This window comes from Pseudophryne corroboree, chromosome 2 (assembly GCF_028390025.1).
Source record: "Pseudophryne corroboree isolate aPseCor3 chromosome 2, aPseCor3.hap2, whole genome shotgun sequence".
In the NCBI taxonomy this organism is placed as follows: Eukaryota; Metazoa; Chordata; class Amphibia; order Anura; family Myobatrachidae; genus Pseudophryne; species Pseudophryne corroboree.
The window spans coordinates 445,180,354-445,198,258 of record NC_086445.1 but is presented as its reverse complement, the minus strand read 5'-3'; positions in this window follow the sequence as shown (position 1 = coordinate 445,198,258).

The window sequence follows — 17,905 nt, the reverse complement described above, 5'->3', positions numbered from 1 at the left end:
GGCTGAACTGTATAGTAAGTGCCGTGGGCGGCTTCCAAATTCCCATCCTGACAGTCTGGTATTTGTTGTAGTCGTCGTAATAATAAACATGCAGGAATAACGTGGCTTAATCAAATACATGTAACATTACATAACTATTATTTATTACATGTTCTTTACGCGTTGCTGCAGTGGCGGATCTTGCCACGGGCAAGCAGGACTTCTGCCCGAGGCGCCGCCTTCCGGAGGGCGCTGGCGCCATCCGGAGGGCGCCGCACCATGGCAAGATCCGCCACTGTGCAGTGTGCCCCCCAGCAGTGCCCCCCTCCCCCCCCCGCTGTGAGAAGGGAACCAGACGTTACGCGTCTAGTTTCCCTTCGTGGCGCTGTGGTCCCCCCCGCTGTGAAGGGAATCAGACGCTAAGCGTCTAGTTTCCCTTCATGGAGAGGACCTTTGCTGTGTGGTGTGCGATGACATCATCGCGCACCGCACAGCATTGTGGCACAGACGCTAGGGGTCATAATTGACCTCTAGTGCCTATGCTGTGCTATGGGAGAGACGTCATGACTGACGTCTCTCCCATAGATCCGAGGAGAAGAGCGGCGCCGGCGGAGGTCTGCAGGTCTGGAATCAGGAGCGGGGTATAGTAAGTATACTTTGGGGGTTTTTTTTAATTTCCTTTCAGCGGCGCTACAAATGGGGGCGTGACTGACCATGCCCGTATTAAGCCACGCCCCTATATTTTGCCCGGGGCGCCACAAGGACAAGAACCGGCCCTGCGTTGCTGTTAAAACACATGGCTTTGTTGTTCGGTTGAGGCTAGATCCAAGTGGCCTAAGGGACCTTTTCCGTCAGGGGGAGGAGCCACGACCCAAGGGGGAGGAGCTAGGCCAGCGGGACAGTTGCTCTACTATGCCCGCCACCAACTTCGTGAGCCACCAAGCCAGAAGCGTGGCGAGCGAAGCGAGCCCGCGAGGGTACTTTTCGGGTACCCTGTTCGGCCGTAGCCCCTCCCCCTGGTGACGTGTCTCCTCCCCCTGGTGACGTGTCTCCTCCCCTAGGTACGTCACAAGGTCCCTTCTCCCACTCCGATATAAAACCAACCTTTGTTGTTCGCCTTGTAAACACTTCCGGAATATAGGTCTTAATATTATCAGCATTAAAAGCATATGGGGGGAATTCAAATGTTTGAAAAGTTGGTTGGGTGTCTGTTTTTTTCCTATGAGATAGGAAAAAAACAGACACCCAACTGACTTTTCAAACAATTGAATCTCCCCCTATGTGTCAGATTTAAATATACCTAAAGAAAAAAGGGACACAAAAAGGAAATCTGTTATAGAAAACGAGTTTTATGGTAAGAACTTATCTTTGTTAAAACTCTTTCTGCGAGGTACACTGGGCTCCACAAGGAAAGACATAGGGGTGTAGAGTAGGATCTTGATCCGAGGCACCAACAGGCTCAAAAGCTTTGACTGTTCCCAGAATGCACAGCGCCGCCTCCTCTATAACCCCGCCTCCCTGCACAGGAGCTCAGTTTTTAGTTAACCAGCCCAATGCAGTAGCAGGAAAAGAGACAACAACGGTTTGTAGCCACATACACCACACTCTCGCGAAAGGAGAAGTGTCAGCGGCTAATGCCATACCAACCCAAAGAAGCTAAGTGCTTCAGGGTGGGCAAGTGTACCTCGCAGAAAGAGTTTTAACAAAGGTAAATTCTTACCATAAAACTCGTTTTCTGCTGCAGGGTACACTGGGCTCCACAAGGAAAGACTTAGGGGATGTCTTAAAGCAGTTCCTTATGGGAGGGGACGCACTGTAGCGGGCACAAGAACCCGGCGTCCAAAGGAAGCATCCTGGGAAGCGGCAGTATCGAAGGCATAGAACCTTATGAACGTGTTCACAGAGGACCACGTAGCCGCCTTGCACAATTGTTCAAGGGTCGCACCACGGCGGGCCGCCCAAGAAGGTCCAAAAGACCGCGTAGAATGGGCCGTAATGTGAGCAGGAGCTGATAGACCAGCCCTCACATAAGCATGTGCAATCACCATTCTAATCCATCTGGCCAAAGTTTGCTTGTGAGCAGGCCAGCCCCGTTTGTGAAATCCAAACAGCACAAAGAGAGAATCAGATTTCCTAATAGAAGCAGTTCTCTTCACATAGATACGGAGAGCCCGTACCACATCCAAAGACCGCTCTTTGGGAGACAGATCAGGAGAAACAAGTGCCGGAACCACAATCTCCTGGTTAAGGAGGAATGAAGAAACCACCTTAGGTAAATATCCGGGACGAGTCCTAAGAACCGCCCGGTCACGGTGAAATATCAGATATGGGGAACTACAAGACAAGGCACCCAAATCCGACACTCTTCTAGCTGAAGCAATAGCCAACAGAAACACCACCTTAAGGGAAAGCTACTTAAGATCAGCTGAACCAAGAGGTTCAGACGGAGACTCTTGTAACGCCTCCAAAACCACCGACAAGTCCCAAGGAGCCACAGGCGGGACATAAGGAGGTTGGATACGCAACATGCCCTGAGTAAAGGTATGCACATCAGGTAAGGTCGCAATCTTTCTCTGAAACCACACCGACAAGGCAGATATTTGAACCTTGAGGGAGGCCAGACGCAGGCCTAAGTCCAGGCCCTGCTGAAGAAAGGCCAACAGCTTGGCTATACTAAACTTGGAAGCGTCATAATGGTTAGATGCGCACCAAACAAAGTAAGAATGCCAGACCCTATAGTAAATCCGAGCAGAAGCCGGTTTCCAGGCCCGCAACATAGTTTTAATGACCGCCTCAGAAAACCCTTTAGCCCTCAAGACGGAAGCTTCAAGAGCCACGCCGTCAAAGACAGCCGGGCTAGGTCCTGGTAGACACAGGGGCCCTGAACGAGGAGGTCTGGGCATTGTGGAAGTAGAATTGGACGCTCTGACGATAGGCCCTGCAGGTCTGAGAACCAGTGCCGTCTGGGCCACGCTGGAGCTATGAGAAGCAGAATTCCTCTTTCTTGCTTGAACTTCCGAATTACCCTGGGCAGGAGTGACACCAGAGGGAACACGTACGGCAGCCGAAACCTTCACGGCACCGCCAGCGCATCCACGAATGCTGCTTGAGGATTCCTTGTCCTTGCTCCAAAGACCGGAACCTTGTAATTGTGTCGAGACGCCATCAGATCTACGTCTGGCAGGCCCCATTTTTCCACTAGGAGTTGAAACACTTCTGGATGGAGGCCCCACTCTCCGGCATGTACATCCTGACGACTGAGAAAGTCCGCTTCCCAATTCAGGACTCCCGGAATGAATATTGCCGATATGGCCGGTAGATGGTGTTCCGCCCAATGTAGAATCCGTGAGACTTCCTTCATTGCCAAACGGCTTCGAGTGCCGCCTTGATGATTTATGTAAGCCACTGTGGTGGCGTTGTCCGACTGTACTTGAACAGGACGGTTCTAAATTAAATGCTGGGCCAGGTTCAATGCATTGAAGACCGCACGCAATTCCAGAATGTTGATCGAGAGGAGAGATTCCTCCTTGGTCCACCGACCTTGAAGGGAGTGTTTCTCCAGCACCGCTCCCCAACCTCTGAGACTGGCATCTGTCGTCAACAGGACCCAGTCGGATATCCAGAAGGGACGGCCCCTGCACAATCGTTGGTCCTGGAGCCACCAGTGCAGCGACAGACGGACCTCCGGAGTCAATGAGATCATGTTAGACCTGATCTGGTGAGGCAGGCTGTCCCACTTGGCTAGAATCAGCCTCTGGAGGTGGCGAGAATGAAATTGAGCATACTCCACCATGTCGAATGCTATTACCATGAGGCCCAGCACCTGCATCGCCGAATGTATCGACACTTGCGGACGAGAAAGGAAGCAACGAATCCTGTCCTGAAGCTTCAGGACTTTCTCCTAAGACAAGAACAACCGCTGGTTGTGAGTGTCCAATAGCGCTCCCAGGTGCACCATGCTCTGAGCAGGGAACAGGGAGGATTTCTTCCAGTTGATGAGCCACCCGTGGGCTTGCAGAAACAGGACAGTCCTATCCAGATGACACGAAATGGAAACCACTCAGCAAGCTAATGCACACACATATAAGGTTATTACCAACAATAATACTGCACTGGACCAGATTATATAGCGATGTAGTCAATAGATATAACACTGCACAGTAAGAACTGGATGTATATCACAGGGTACTTGTACCAGAGAACCCTGACTAAATGCACTCTTTCTTAACTAACACTGTCTAATTGACATGTAGAATAGTTAAGTGTCATGTAAAGTCACAGGGCTGACAACCAGGCGGCTTTACACAGGAGGATTTGCCCAAGCAGTCCCAGGAACAGTGTATCTGAGAGAAATGGCGCCCAAACACTGACAGGGAGTGAGGGAGAGACAGATATGCAGCTCCAGAGCGGGAACATTTGCTTGAAATGGCACCCTGGGGCTGGGGGAGGGGCTCCAGGTCTAAGCCTTATCACCCTGCTGTCAAAACCACCTGGTACTGTGGGCTACTAGTAAAACGGTTTTAAGGGAAAACCTGACCTGCACCCATGCCCTGGTGATCTAGTGGGATCGCCTGTACTGCCACAGTGTCCACCGCCAGCGCGCGCGGCCCGCCTCCCACTGACCACGCCGGATTGTGATAAAATACGGGTCCCGCGAGCGGGACCCACTCACCACCTCCCGAAGCACGGCCACGCGATCCCGGAGAGTCCCCGTCGTGTGTGCCTGACGTTAGAAGAAAACCGGAGCCTCCTGCTGTAGTTACCTGGCAACCAGGGCTCGGGAGTGTACAGCGCCGCTGGGGAGAGATGGAGCTGCAGCAGTGAATGTCACTAGACATGTACACACTGCTGCAGCCCTTGAAGGCTTCACTTTTCTTCTCAAAAAGCTCTTCTTAGGGCTGCCCAGAGCAGCCCCTCTGTTATGTGCCTGCTATCTGCGGCACCAACTACAAAACTGAGCTCCTGTGCAGGGAGGCGGGGTTATAGAGGAGGCGGTGCTATGCATTCTGGGAACAGTCAAAGCTTTTGAGCCTGTTGGTGCCTCAGATCAAGATCCTACTCTACTCCCCTATGTCTTTCCTTGTGGAGCCCAGTGTACCCCGCAGCAGAAATATGTACATACTGCTAATTTCAAACATATATATATTTCAACGTATATATATTAGTGTTCACTCTAGAAATAAAATGGGGCAGGGCGCCGGACTCCGTGGGCATATTTGCGCTCGCGCCCGAAACGGGGTTCGCGGCCATGTAAGTTAGGGGGTGTGGCCACAACTATGTCATTTTAGTGGGCGGTGCGGCCCACAGACATTGCTGTAGGGGGCGTCCGTTGCCGGCGGCGTCACTGTTGGGGGCTTCCCCCAGCTCTCTCCCGTAGTGTGAAAGGCATCTTTACACGCTGGGAGGGCAGGAAGCGGGCGGCTTTTCTAGCAGGGTGATGCAAAAGGGGCAGGGCGGGTTTTGCCTTTTAAAAAAACGGGCAGGGCGCGGCGCCCTGCTAAAACAGCCTAGAGTGAACACTATATATTCTACCTTATTCAATATAAAATACTTTTACTTACGTATAAGGCTATCAACCAAACTGCACCAACACTCATCTCTTTGCTCATCTAAAAATATCTTCCTACCCAACGACTCCGCTCTGCACAAGATCTGCGTCTTTCATACCCCTTTCAGATCGCAATGCTGGGTCCCTCCCGGGAATTGGAAGCGGGTCCTTCCTGGGTGGGACTCGGCATTGGACCTTTCACATTGGCTTCCCTGACCCGGCAATATGAGATCATTTCCGTGCCGCCTCTCCGTATGCAGTAAACGGATCCCAGGTAACACTGCTTTATTCCTGGGTTGAATTACCGGGTCAGGCGACCCGGGAATTCATCTGGGCCCCTTTCACACCGCACAGCGACGTGTGTCTACCCGTCAATGTACCTGGTCGATACTGGGTTATTTTTGCGGTGTGAAAAGGGTATCAGCCACACGCATCACTTGCTCCCACTCAAAATGACAGGACTCCTTCTGGGCCTCTGTAAAATGCCATCCCATGCACCATAAGACTCACCTCTAGTCTCCAAACCTTCAAATGTTCCCTAAAAACTTACCTCTTCAGACAGGCTTAGTGGCGTAACTATAGAGCATGCAGGGGATGCAGCTGCTTTGGGGCCAGGCCGCTTTGGGGGCCCGAAAGCCCAGTAAACAACCCCTCTGTACCTTTTTTTCATATTTTTCTTTTAAAGTTATAGAGCATCGGGTTCAGGGCCCGGCCGTTTCTTTCCTGATAGGAGGAGGGAATGGACAGCCGCATTGTGTGTCTCCGCCTCCGCACTTCCCTCTGACCACCGTTACCGAGCCCTCCCCCTACTGATCCTTCTCCAGCCTGAGCACCCCTCCTACTCTCTTCCTGCCTCACTATTTCTGCTCATCCCTACTATGGGCAGACCTCAGCACTGGCAGTAAAAAGAGGTTAGTAAGCAGCGCAGGGAGATACAGGCGGCGTGCCATGCACTGACAGACAGCGCCGCACTGTACATGGCTCCCTGTCAGTGGCTGGCGTCTGCTTTCCCTGCCCCTGTGTGCACCCTGCAGCTAGGAGTAAAACGCATCCTCCCACACAATGGAGGGAGATGTGGGCATAGGAATAGTAAACGTGATACAAAAGAAAAACGATCAAACACACACAGCTCAGAGACACACAAACAGGGAGGGCAAAGAAAGCCAGATGTGGGACAAAGGTGCACATAGAAAATTAGAGAAAGACAAATAGAAAGAAAGGACCATAGATTCAGTGCTGCACGCAGTTCATGTGCTGCTGCGATTACTCAGGGACCTCTGTGGGCCTGTTATTATCTCTGCCTCGGGAGCCCACGTCCTGTATCTCTATATCCCCTATCTACTGCCCTGCTTTTCCATATTCCTCCTACTGCCCTGCATCTCTATGTCCTCCATACCACTCTACATCTCTTTATCACCTCCCTACCAGCTTGCGTCTCTATCCTCTCCCTAACGCCCTGCGTCCTCCTATCTCCTCCCTTCTGCCCTGCATCTACCTATCCCCTCCCTACTGCCCTGCGTCTCTCTATCCCCTCTACCTAACTCCCTTAGTCTTCACCTATCTCTCTATCCCCTCCCTACTGCCCTGCATCTCCATAATCCTTCCTTACCACCCTGCATCTCCCTATCCCCTCCCTGCTGCGCTGCATCTCCATATTCCGTCCCTAATGCCCTGCGTCTCTGTATTCCCTCCTTACCGCCCTGCATCTATTTATCTATCCCCTCCCAACCAGCCTGTGTCTCTATATCCCCTCCCTACCATTCTGCGCCTCCCTATCCCCTCCCTACAGCCCTGCGTCTCTATATTCTCTCCTTACCGCCCTGCATTTCCCTATCCGCTACCTACTGCCCTGTGTCTCTATCCCCTCTAGCAGGTAATAACTTGTACTGCACCGCAGTGGGGTGCTGAGGGGGTGAGCCTGCAGTGCAGGGTATGTTTTTTTTCCCCATGTTGGGGCCAATTTTTTTTTTATGAGGGGGGCCCTTTCGAGATTTTGCTATGGGGCCCACAAATTTTAGTTACGCCCCTGGACAGGCTTATCAAATTTCGGACCCACCCCCGTAACCTTCAATGCCTCCCTGTCCAGTGACATCCACTAAGAATCTTTGCAATCTGGCAGGACCATTAAGCAATGAGTGGCATCTATCCTTGTGTATCAATGCCTATTTCCATATAGATTGTAAGCTTGCGAGCAGGGCCTTCCTACTGTACCTCTGTAACAACAGGTAGCTGTAGTAGGTAGAGTGTCTGTGCTGCTGATGTTGGTGATCTTAAATGTTTCCACGGCAACAACAAATTGGGGAAGCGAATGGATTCGTATCGTGTCTAGCTCCGGACAGGTATGGGACTCGGGGTCGACAGCACTTAGGTTGACACCCATTGGTCGATAGTGGGTAGGTCGACACTAGAAATAGGTCGACACTGCCATTAGTTCAACAAGTCGACAGGAAAAAGGGACGACATGAGTTTTTTTATGTTTTTTTAGTGTTGTTTTCTCCGTCAAGTGACCGGGAACCCCAATTAGTGCACCGCGTCCCCTTGCATGGTGCCTCGCTACACTACCGCTGCGCTCGGCACAGGTTACCGTTCCCAATCGTAGTCCACATGTATCGTAAAGTATAAAAAGTGAAAAAAATCATTTCGACCTTTTTTCATGTCGACCTTGTTCATGTCAACCTATTTATAGTGTCGGCCTGTCCACTGTCGACCAATGGATGTCAACCTAATTGGTGTCGAACCAGAGTCCAGATACACTCCTGACAAGGAGCGATAGAGTGAGTATAAATGGGAGGTTCCGGATCCCTTCCTTCCTCTCTCCATGCTAATCTTCAGCCTCAAGACACGGTATTTTCCTGTACAATCTTGGATGCAGGTAGGTAAACCGAAGTGTCCGCCTTTGCTTTCCCAATTCGTGGTGGAGATTTATATGTGATGATAATTTAAACGTAATAAACTGTGAACCCCTTTTTAAAGAAGTTTACTGCACTATATTCTCTTTTATGTTCTTATTGTTTGCATGGAGCCTCTACTATCAATTTAACCTTCATCTATTGGGAAGGAACTCGTATTGAGAATCAATCTACACGTAATATTAATAGAGATGAGCGGATTCGGTTTTACTCGGTTTTACTCGGTTCTCAAAACCAAATCTTATTGGCTATCCAAAACACGTGACATCCGTGAACCAATAAGATTCGGTTTTGAGAACCGAGTAAAACCGAGTAAAACCGAATCCGCTCATCTCTAAATATTAAGGGACTGTCCTATAGTCATACTGGGCAGGGACGTGCAGTGAGGTAAACGGCTCAGGAGACACTGGCTGGCAACAGAGCCAGATTTGCACGCAATATATGAGCCAAAGTGTACATCTGGGCATTATACACAGGTGCAGCAGTATAAACTCCTGGAAATTTGGTGAGTTTTGATCAGAGATGTGCGGAAAGTTTAGCCAGGTGAGGCACTGCCTCACCTGCCATAGACTTTTTACTCCAGAGTTTTGGCTATAAAAATTATTAGAGTAATGTAAAGAAGATATTTCAAACATATTCTTTGTATTTTTCATATATTTTATACAGTCAAAACTCTGGCACAAAACGTTAGTATGACAGGAAAGGCTCTGCCTCACCACCGCACGTCATTGATACTGGGTGTGGTATACGTGACCGGCGGTCAGGAGACCAGCGGCCAACAATCTAATGCCGGCAGTGGAATGCCGGGGTGGGGGACGGACGAGTGCAACAAGCCCCTTGCGGGCTTGGCGACCTGTGCTGGCCTCGGGTTCTGTTCCCACTCTATGGGTGTTGTGGACACCCATGAGTGGGAATGGTCCGTTGGTCGGCATGCCGACTGTCGGGATTGTGAGGGGGCGGGATGAAGGGGGAGGTATTGTGACTGGCAGTCTCCTGACCGCTGGTCACATGACTGCATCCTGTTATACCGGATCAATCAGTTGACAGCTCTCCTTTTTTATGTAAATCATTTCAACCAGATTTTAGTGTACATACTGTATACAGATTTTGTTGTGGTGGCCCCCAAGGTGTTTTTCATTTCCTTGTTACATATAGATTTATTAGGCGTCTGATTTACAAAGCCACCAATGATTAGCAGCTTTGACCTTGGATTTCAAAGGTCAGCAGTAACTAATGCTAAATCAGGTTTGTTTAATTACTGTTGCCCTTTGAAATTCATCAGTCAAAGCCACCAATCATCAATTGCTTCGTAAACCTGACAGAAAATCTACCCCTTGGAAGGTGTAGGAGTGACTTTTTTTCATGTGTTTAAAGTGACATACATATCGGGGGTCATTCCGAGTTGTTCGCTCGTTATTTTTTTTCGCTACGGAGCGATTAGTCGCAAACTGCGCATGCGCAATGTTCGCAGTGCGCCTGCGCCAAGTAAATTAAGCACATCTACGATCAGTTTCTCAGACATGCATTGCGGTGGGACACCCAGCACAGGGCTTGTCCGGCCCGCATGTCAGGCACCCCCCCTTCCTGCACAGGTGTGAAAGTATCGCATGGCGGCGATGCTTTCACACCCGCCAAGTAACTCCCTAGCTGCGCAGGCGGGTGGCTACCCGCCGTGTCCTGGGACGCAGCCGCTGCGGCCTGCCCCCGCACTGGTCCGGATACCTCTACATTGTCAGGGCCGCGCCCTGACAACGGCGTTCTAACGGCCATCTTTGGCGGGATGTAATGCTGCCCGAGTCCGGCGGCTGTGCGTGTTGCCGGCCAAACTCGGACATTTTTTTAAAGGGGCAATCACTTAAAGGGCATGGTTTTGCCTTGTAAGTGATTGCCCCTTTAAAAAAAATTAGAGTACGACCGGCATCTCGCACAGCCACCGGACAATTTAAAAAAAAATTGCTAATTTTAGACATTGGGGCATATTTATCAATTAGCAGGTTTCAGACCCAATAAGTATAATTTCTCGCCGCTACTCTCTGCAATAAGTTTTAGCCAAACGTGACTATACACATGCAGGGACAGAGGTTTCTAAGGTATCCGGTTGATAGGTCGGCAGTCAAAAAGTCGACAGTCAAAGGTCATTAGGTTCAAGTGGTTGACATGACAATGGTCAACACGTGAAAATGTCGACATTTTGGGCCTAATTCAGTAAGGATTGCAAATTCTGCTAATTAGCAGAATTTGCAATCCTTTTGCTCGCATGCTGGGGGCCGTCCATTGAAGGGCAAGGCCGCCCAGCATGCTGACCGCCACCTTTCCACCTTGATGAAGCAGAAATTGCGATCGCATCGCAATTTCTTCTTCAACGCAGAAACTAGGGATGCCTCTTGATTTAAACCAAAAAAGTTTAAAGAAAAAAAAAAGTGTTTAAAAAAACAACAAAAACTTTTCTTTCTTTCTCATACTTCCTAGAGGATGCTGGGGATTTCAAAAGGACCATGGGGTATAGACGGATCTGCAGGAGCTTGGGCACACTATAAAGACTTAAACTGGGTGTGAACTGGCTCCTCCCTCTATGCCCCTCCTCCAGACCTCAGTTAGACTTTGTGCCCAGGAGTGATGGGTCACACACTAGGGGAGCGCTCCTGAGTTTCTCTGAAAGACTTTATGTTAGGTTTTTTATTTTCAGGCAGACCTGCTGGCTACAGGCTCCCTGCATCGTGGGAGTGAGGGGAGAGAAGCAGGACCTACTTCTAAGTTTAAAGGCTCTGCTTCTCGGCTACTGGACACCATTAGCTCCAGAGGGTTCGATCACTTGGTGCGCCTAGCTGCTTGTTCCCGGAGCCACGCCGTCACCCCCCTCACAGAAGCCAGAAGAAAGAAGCCGGGTGAGTATTGGAAGAAAAGAAGACTTCAGTGACGGCAGAAGACTTCAGTAACGGAGGTAACAGCAGCGGTAGGGCTGCGCTCCAGGCTCCCACACACCAACGTCTCTGGCAGGGTGCAGGGCGCTGGGGGGGGAGCGCCCTGGGGGCATGTTGCTGACGGTAAACAATGCTGGCGGGGGACATATTACGGTGCCTGGGCACTGCGTATGTTCACCCCGCCAGGGTGCTGCAGGGGGGAGAGACAGCAGTAGCGCTGACTCCCTGCTCCCGCGCTTACCATCACCTGCAGGGTGCAGGGCGCTGGGGGGGGGAGCGCCCTGGGCAGCATATAGCATAAATTCTGTACTTCACTGGCGGGAGGACATACTTTGGTGCCCGCCCCGCCAGTGCGCCGTGAACGGGAGGGAGCAGCAGCGGTAGCGCTGCGCTCCCGGCTCCTGCACTCCACCGGGCCTGCAGGGTGCAGGGCGCTGGGGGGGGAGTGCCCTGGGAGGCATTTAACAGATGTAATCACTGGCGGGGGGGGGGGGCATGCTTCGGCGCCCGCCCCACCAGTGCGCCGTGAACGGGAGGGAGCGGCAGTGCTGCGCTCTCTGCTCCCGCTCCCGTCGGCCTGCAGGGTGCTGGGGGGGAGCGCCCTGGGCGGCATTTATAAAAGGATCCCGGGCGGGGGAGCATACCTGGACACCAGGTGTCTTCGCCCTGCCGGGAGACCGCAGCGTCCGTGGGTGCAGGGCGCAGGGGGGGGCGCCCTGGGCTGCGTTGGGACAAATAGTAAGTTATACAGGGGGTTATCCCCTGTATATAGGGTCCCCAGCTAGTTTTTAGGGTATTATATATTTATATAATTGAACGGGCTTAAGCGCGCCGGGAGGGGGCGGAGCTTAGCCCTCACAGAGGAGTTAGCGCCATTTGCCTCAGGTCCCCACCAGGATTTACTGTATAGTAAGAAGGAGGGGGGGGGGGGGGCACAGTGTTTTTAATGCTATATGGGTGTCATATAGCATTATGTTTAATAATGGACGCATAATCCTTGTTGTGATACATAAATTCACTGTTTCCCTGTTTTTTACCCACTATCGGTTAGTCGACATATGTCGACAGGTGTGAGGGCTTTGTCACAAGCTGCTGTGGGGATAACTGTCGGCTTCGCCGACGCTTGGCGGTACTTGATTCGAAAAATTAAGTATTAGCAGGTTGGTTTTGTGTGCTTGAAAACAAGTAAACACGCTAGGGGAGACACCGTTGTTGGTGGATGCCCTGTCAGCATCAACGGTATTTACGGGGTAAAAAAATTAACAGGCTGTTATTGCCTTGTACCTGTATTTGTATATATATATATATATATATATATATAAATATATATATATGTATATGTGGGGGGAGTGTTATTGAAATTGTATATGTATACTTCCCTCAGACCCCTCGGGGTTCCAAGATTATTATTATTTTTTGCCCGCTTACTATTCCTTGCTGTCGACATTTACTCAGTTTCTGTCGACCATAACGTTCCTGGTAGATCCACATCGGGGGCACGTCAGTACATGGTCATACACATTCACAACACATTACTGGGACCTGACGGGTCTGGACAATCCACTTGCGTATAGGTTATATCTATATGTATATATATTGTAACACTGTAAGGGAACAAGGTGCCGGTTCGTGGGGTAACTAGCAGCTGAGGAATCACACAAGTCCAGTGTGTGGTGTAACTGGCAATGACCAGTTTTATTGAACAGAAAACAAAACAAACATTAAAAGAAAATACCTTGCCTGTCCGGCACTAACTAAACATAAGACGTTCCTAACTCTCACTAAACAAAAACACGGAGTTCTCCAGTAAACACTGTATAGCTCACTTGTATAAGGAAGCTCCTCTCACAGAGATTCTGCAGTCTCTCCCCAGGCAATCTCTCTACACTAATCAGGCTAGCAGCCCTAAAAGGCTCTTGCACAGCTGAAAGCCCTGATTAGCCCTCTGTGAGGCAAAAGACCCGAACTGGGCCCAATGTCTGGAACTTGCCCTATCTCTCTTCCAAGGCCCTTATCCAGCTTTACCAACACACTGAAAAGGTTCTGACAAAACAAAACATTTTCCTAGAAGTTTTCTAATACATGTAAGACAAGAACCTGGGACAAACATACCTGCCCTCAAACACTATTCCAGTGTTCTTGTCACATATCCCCCTCCCCTGTTTCGACCTAGGGGCCCGGTACACTTGTAGCCCCCAAACAGAAGATGCGGGACAATGCATCTGCGTTTGCCAATTGTGTACCTGGTCTATGTTCGACAGTAAATTTAAAATCCTGCAACGCTAGAAACCATCTAGTTACACGAGCATTCTTGCCTCTATTTACATACATCCATTTTAAAGGGGCATGATCTGTCACTAGTCTGAATTGTCTACCCAAGAGGTAATATCTCAAGGTATCTAGTGCCCACTTAATGGCCAAAGCCTCCTTTTCCACAATGGCATACCTTTTTTCATGCTCATTGAGTTTCCTACTCAAATAAATGATAGGGTGTTCGTCCCCATCTCTGGTTTGGGACAGCACAGCCCCTATCTCTACCTCTGAGGCATCTGTCTGTACTACAAACTCTTTTGAAAAATCTGGTGTTATCAATACAGGTTGTGAACACAAAGCCACTTTTAACGATTGGAACGCTTTTTCTGCATCAGGGTTCCATTTCACCATATTTGACTGCTTCCCTTTAGTAAGGTCTGACAACGGCACTGCTGTGGTCGCAAAATTGGGAATAAACCATCTATAGTACCCAGTTATTCCCAAAAAAAGCCCTTACCTGTTTTTTATTCACTGGACGAGGCCAGTTTTGAATAGCATCAATTTTATTCAATTGGGGCCTAATCAGTCCTCTACCTATGGTGAAGCCCAAGTATTTGACCTCCTCCATTGCGAGGCAGCACTTCTTTGGGTTAGCAGTTTACCCAGCCTCTCTGATTGAGTCCAGTACTGCTTGTACTTTAACCAAATGGGACCCCCAGTCTGTACTGTGAATTACCACATCATCCAAATAGGCTGCTGCACATTTTCTATGGGGCCTCAAAATTTTATCCATCACCCGTTGAAAGGTTGCTGGAGCCCCATGCAACCCAAAGGGTAACATCTTATACTGGTACAGCCCCTCCGGAACCAAAAAGGCTGTTTTTTCTTTTGCGCTATCAGATAAAGGTATTTGCCAGTAACCTTTGATCAGGTCTAATGTGGTGAGAAACCTTGGTGTTCCCAACCTTTCTATAAGCTCATCCACACGGGGCATGGGGTATGCGTCAAACTTGGACACCTCATTTAACTTACGAAAGTCATTACAGAAGCGTATGCTACCGTCTGGCTTCGGGATGAGAACTATGGGACTGGAAATTTTTTTATCTGATATTGGTCAAGCATAAAGCTCACACCAAATCAGAAAAGTAACCCGCACCAAGATAAATTAATTCAGTTTATGTTACAAGGTTGGGGTGCCTTACATGATGTGTATATATGAGACATAGGGATAAAGGCTCATAAGGTGCTACCAACTGGTTTAAACAAGGATATAAAATCAATTCCTCCCAAGGGAGGGGAAGGAGAAAAAGAAACCAGGTACAATTTAAGGTGCACTCAACCCAACCAGCAAGTTTTACTGTATTATTTTCAAAAAGTGTATGTCCACACTGCAATGTCAAATAAAGGCTCAAATGCCCATTAACTAAGATTAGTACTGAGAATTATTATTGTTTGAGGGACTGAGACATGTCCTTTATTAATAATAGAGCGAAATATTAAAATCTAACAAAAAAGAAAAAGTTTGTGACAGAAATTAACAAATTGTGAATAAAGATTAAAAACAACGCTGATGTGTCATACCCTTAATATATGTCCTTAAGAATTATTCCAAATGTACATGAATGTGCATGTATTTATGCAGCACTGTATAGGTGCTAATTATAATAGAGATCTGTACTTCATGTATTAACTGGGGCTTAAATCATATGCCACAGAGGGAGATATATTATTTGGCTGTTTGAATCACAAGTTGTTACAGTACATTGCAACAGTGGTGAGTAGAATGTTACTTAGTGTTGTGATTGAAACTAGAAGAAACACTGTTGCTAAATATATGATTCACGCATTTAGATACAAATCACCATGTGGTAGAGAGAGCTAATAAGGGAAATATCTGGCTACAATAGCATTTGTAAAGTAGTGTGCAAATACATCAATGGATATCCTATATATAGTATCAATCTTGGGTAATATGCTGCCTTATTACACTGTATTGAAATATGATTATTTAATAAATCACAACAGCATAGGATATCTATAAATCCTGTTAACGATATATATATATATATATATATATATATATAGAGGGTAGATTAGTATTTACTGTATCATATAGGTGCACAATGATTGATAATTATGCCGCACTAGATTAGATTGTATATAATCCGTGTCTCACAAAAGCACTGTCTGTACATTCTCAGTGCTTATGATATATTGTTCTTCAAAGATCTTTTAATGTGCAAAAATGCCCTATAAATATATAGGGTACATGCAACCCACTTATTTATGCATGGCCTATATATATGGGTCTGTGATGTATAACACAAATCAGCAGTGATTATATCCCTTGCCGTATGATATTATATTGTGCTGCCATTATATATACTGCCATTGACGATCACTGATCGTGTTTAAATGTGCACATTCCTATAACACTAAAAATGGCTAATGCATATATTAGAGATTTGAGAGGGTTTATTAGGAGCTGAATATGCCTAAAGTACAGAGGGATTTATGATCACGTTTCCTATCTGTATTAGTATCTTTTTATATATGCTGTGAATCACGGTTCTTCAAAGGCTTTATAAGAGAGATAGCAGGGAAATGTATTAAATATAAAAGATAACAACGTGCTCTCTACTTTAGAAATTGTGTGTATTTCATACCATCATAAGGAAATGTAACCTTAATATTAAACACTGAGGTTTATGCCACGCTATTTTTATGCCTGGCAACCATTCAATTTAACAGGTTATTTCTTTACAATCACACACCTAGGATATACAGTGTTGCATATATATACAAATCTTCTCTCTGTGTCGATATATACACAGGGACAGTGTCTCCCAGTAGCCATTTTTAGTGTTATAGGAATGTGCACATTTAAACACGATCAGTGATCGTCAATGGCAGTTTATATGTCCTGTATAGGCACAATATAATATCATACGGCACGGGATATAATCACTGCTGATTTGTGTTATACATCACAGACCCATATATATAGGCCATGCATAAATAAGTGGGTTGCATGTACCCTATATATTTATAGGGCATTTTTGTACATTAAAAGATCTTTGTAGAACGATATATCATAAGCACTGAGAATGTACAGACAGTGCTATTGTGAGACACAGATTTGATACAATCTGATCTAGTGCGGCATAATTATCAATCATTGTGCATCTATATGATACAGTAAATACTAATCTACCCTCTTTATATATATATATCGTTAACAGGATTTATAGATATCCTATGCGGTTGTGATTTATTAAATAATCATATTTCAATACAGTGTAATAAGGCAGCATATTACCCAAGATTGATACTATATATAGGATATCCATTGATGTATTTGCACACTACTTTACAAATGCTATTGTAGCCAGATATTTCCCTTATTAGCTCTCTCTACCACATGGTGATTTGTATCTAAATGCGTGAATCATATATTTAGCAACAGTGTTTCTTCTAGTTTCAATCACAACACTAATAATGGGCCCTACACATTTAACGAGGTGCCGCCGAGGTGCCCGACGGCCGATACGGCCGACGGGCGACCCGGCGGCGGGAGGGCAGTGACGGGGGGAGTGAAGTTTCTTCACTCCCCCCATCACCCGGCTCCGTAGACTTGCAGGCAAATATGGACGATCTCGTCCATATTGGCCTGCATGCACAGCCGACATGTCCCCAGCGATGAACGAGCGCGGGGCCGCGCATCGTTCATCGCTGGTGACTCCACACTGCACGATATGAACGTTATCTCGTTCATTAATGAACGAGATCGTTCATATCGTGCAGAAAGATCGGCATGTGTGTAGGGCCTATTAGTAACATTCTACTCACCACTGTTGCAATGTACTGTAACAACTTGTGATTCAAACAGCCAAATAATATATCTCCCTCTGTGGCATATGATTTAAGCCCCAGTTAATACATGAAGTACAGATCTCTATTATAATTAGCACCAATACAGTGCTGCATAAATACATGCACATTCATGTACATTTGGAATAATTCTTAAGGACATATATTAAGGGTATGACACATCAGCGTTGTTTTTAATCTTTATTCACAATTTGTTAATTTCTGTCACAAACTTTTTCTTTTTTGTTAGATTTTAATATTTCGCTCTATTATTAATAAAGGACATGTCTCAGTCCCTCAAACAATAATAATTATCAGTACTAATCTTAGTTAATGGGCATTTGAGCCTTTATTTGACATTGCAGTGTGGACATACACTTTTTGAAAATAATACAGTAAAACTTGCTGGTTGGGTTGAGTGCACC